The sequence below is a fragment of the Rutidosis leptorrhynchoides genome, chromosome 6 (assembly GCF_046630445.1).
Source record: "Rutidosis leptorrhynchoides isolate AG116_Rl617_1_P2 chromosome 6, CSIRO_AGI_Rlap_v1, whole genome shotgun sequence".
NCBI classification, from domain to species: domain Eukaryota; kingdom Viridiplantae; phylum Streptophyta; class Magnoliopsida; order Asterales; family Asteraceae; genus Rutidosis; species Rutidosis leptorrhynchoides.
Genome location: NC_092338.1, coordinates 113,070,754 through 113,074,873, shown reverse-complemented (window position 1 = coordinate 113,074,873; position 4,120 = coordinate 113,070,754).

The window sequence follows — 4,120 nt, the reverse complement described above, 5'->3', positions numbered from 1 at the left end:
GAAAATTAGAGTTTTATTATCATTGAGTAATATGGATAAAACAACTCGATTATGTGAAGACTACGAGTGAAGCTATCACAATAGAGTGAAATGAGTAAATGCAAGTTTGTCTTAACCGGTGACGTAATCACGGTTGATTTCTGGAATTCAAGGGATTTAGAGAAAATCTTCTTGATAAGATTTGATTCTTCGGAATTTAAGGAAATTAGGATCCTCTTTGATTAAATGCGATGATTTGTTTCGATTGCTCTTTCGGATATTTCACTATAAATCCACTCCCTTCATTTCCTTTATATTTTGGAGTTCTATACTTTTATTTTCTCTTTCCAACTTTAAGTCAAGCGAATAATGATCTAGAATTCGTAGATATGAAGTTTCGAATGAACATGACTGATGTTCTAAGAGAGAGATTGTAATAGTACAATCTTGATTGGCTGAGTTACCAACATTCAAGAGAAAAGATAGAAATATCAGGAAGATATGTTCTTGATATGTTTGGAGGTTAGGTAGAATGTAAGAGTCGTGTAACATGGCATATGATGATGTTATAGTCTTTGAATCATCACGTCCCATTAAAAACTCAGCATGACTTACTGTAATATAATCACGTTGATCAAGTGTCATTATATTATACTAACTCATGCTTCAGTTCCCGACACTACTTCAAAACATTCATATTTTAAATTCGAGGATTTACAGAATATAGAAACTAAAACAGTTTCCTTTTATGAAATAACACAGATAGAGCGGAGAGATAATTAATATCAGACAAGAATATTTATAAAGATATCTTCAGAAATATTGAGGATATTTACAATGAAAGATACGATAATATCGTAGAATTTTGGATTCAAGGTGTGATGAAGAAATTCATTCACAATGATTTAGAGCGATTAAGGAATAAGGTACTCGCTAAAGATTTCATCATAAATGGAATCATGAGGATTCTTTAAATACAGGGTTTGGTCCTTGTATTTGTCCTTGTTTTCCTTCATGGTTTGCTCAATTCATTTTTTTAGTACAAAATTTTCTCATCTTTTGAGCTTTTTCAGTCACTATTCTTTATCATCAAACTTTTGACTATTAAGGTCGTTTACAGTTTTTGCTGCTTCATTCAGCTTTTTCAACATTCCGAGTTTTGATTCGTAGACTGGGTGCTTTTCAGAATTTCAAAACGAAAGATCATAATTCTAAAAGATAAATGTTATATGTATACATATAACTGTTGATGTAGAAACACTGCGAGATTCGAAATACTGATTGCCGATTCTTGGTAATTGATGTGGTAATTCTCATTATAAGATGTGGATGAGTATATGAATAGGTTTTAACGAACAAATATAATGGTTCTTCGGAGAGACTTAAGTCAATAAGTAGTGAAGTTGCTGGTAAGTTTACTGCTAATGTGGTGGAATATAAACGGTTCTTCGGTAACGATGATGAAGGTGTAATCTTTATAATAAGGTTTATTCGAATGAAACATTGAAGTTGATTTGCTGGAGCTGTGACAAAATTGGCTAATTTAAAAAGAAATTGCATTGTTATTTTCGGAAATAACAATGCCAAAAGAGCTAGCATAGATACGTGTTAAACGTTTACTCAGGTTTCGAGTATTTTCAGGTGCATAACTATATACATTAATCTTTCCTTCCTTAGATGAAGTGTGGTTGGTTCATGTCACGACCCGAAAAATTTCGACTAATTTTTAATCAAACTCTCGATACGATTTAATATTTTTGACACGATAAGCAAAGTCTGTTAGGTTGAGTCTCAAAAATTTTGAACTGGTTCATATATTCAATTGACCTTCGACTATTCCCAACGATTCACGAACCACTATATGTAAATAAATACAGTTTTAAATATATATATATATATATATATATATATATATATATATATATATATATATATATATATATATATATATATATATATATATATATATATATTAATTTAAAATAGAAACTTATATGAGTTAATTCATTTGTGTAAATAAAATAATATATGATATTACTACAAATCTATATATATATGATTTAGAATTTATTTAATAAACGCTCGTAGCACTCTTTTGTCACCTTGATAGTTATTAATCAAGTTAAAAACGAACTTATGTGATTTTAAAATAAACGGTGATCCGAAAATGAGTTAGATAAATTTTAGGCTTATTAAAAATATATTTAGGAGCTAATTAATAAATATCAACATTTTTTTTTTATATTTTACCTAGGATCGGGAGTGGACAGTGATTTATTTTTATCTAATAATAGTTAACGATCAATTTTTATACCATAATGACTAAAATAAATAAAGATATGTAATTTAAAATTTTGGAATTTTTCCAAAGACGTTTTATCCGCCATTGAGTAGCAACGGACCACGATATAAATATCCATAAAATAGTGTCGGTAGAAAATGTTAAAGGTTTACTGTACGTTCTGTTTCATGTCATATTCCGCTTTATATTCACATGATGAATTTGATTTAGATTATAATTATTGATTATTATTATATTAATATTATTAATCATTAACCTTCACTTTACAGTATTATATAAACTTATATGTTACTTGAATTGGGGAGAACGAACCAACACCATCATCCTTCTTTTTCAAACCATTTAAACACCACCATATTAAAAGCATCACCACTTCTTAACCATCGACCACCATAGTTGTTTTCTGTTTGGCTACAACAAAACTGAAACCCATTTGGGTTTTCTGTTGTTAGAATGTACAACTCGAAACCATCACCCTCAACTACCATCGGAGACCGCCACAACCAACACCATCGACTAGACCCCAAAACCGACACCTTTTGATCTCTCTTGCTGCTGCTTTCTGTCCGAGCACAACCCCGGAACCAACACCCTTTTTGCTGCTACTATTGACCCTTTTTGCTCGATGAAACTTAACCCATCGAACACCCCCATAATCATCAAACCATCGATCACCACCACACTAAACTACCAATGGTGCTAATTACTACTGCTAAAATTTCGTTTCTGTTGCAAACCGTCACCAAGACCCACCCAAAAACGCCATATTTTTTTTTCTGTTTTCCCGTTGAAACAACCTCCGGTATACTGTTGCTATGATATTGCTTCGTTTAACCTGTTTACTGTTCCTGTTCAAAACCATAACCAACCGATTAAACTGTTGCACGTTGTTTCTGTTTCTAACTAAGTCACAATCCCATCGCCACCTTAAACCCATTTTATTTTATTTTTCTCTTCGTTGATCTTTCTGATTACTGTTCTGCACAACCATGATAATGATGATACGGTAAGACGATGGAGTCGATGATGATTTATGATGTTGGTGATGCTAGATTAATAACGAAAATATTGATAATGACGGATGTTATATGACATGATGATGATAATGGTGTCACATATCGATGACGATAACGGTTATAATGGAGATGACGTTGTGTATGATGTAATAAGGTTTGATGATGAAGAAGATGACCGTTTATCTTCTTCTTTCTATATTTTTTTTTCGTTTGCTGTCCCCATCAACAAGAAACCAGGGATTTCAGCTAGTGGATTACAAGTTGTACGTAACCTTCTAATTATATTGTTGGGCCCTGATTAATCAGTTGGGCCGTAATTGTTTTGGGCCGAGATCCCAATCTATGTTTTGTATTGGGCTGAGAGTTTCCATTGTTCTGTTGGGCCGAAAGATGTTGAGTCCACACAAGTCATATAATTTAGTTTAGGTTATGATTCAGAAATAAAATGGCAGAAGGATGGTTGGACATGTTGGGTTTAAACGAGAGGTCGTGGGTTCGAACCTGGGCAGCGGTGTTTATTTCTTTTTGAAAGCTTGTTACTATAAGGTAGTATTTTTATTAGTATAATTCTAATTATTATTATTAATATTATTAATAATTGTATTATCATTGAGATTACTAGTATTATCATATCTATAAAAATTATCATCTTTAAATTATTATTACTAATAAAAGTGTTTTTATTAAAATTATTATTTTTATTATTTTTATTATTTACATTATCATTAAAAATAATAATAATAACATTATTAATAAAATTATCATTTTTAGAATTATTATTATTATCAGTATTATTATTATTAGTATTAACAATATTTCTATT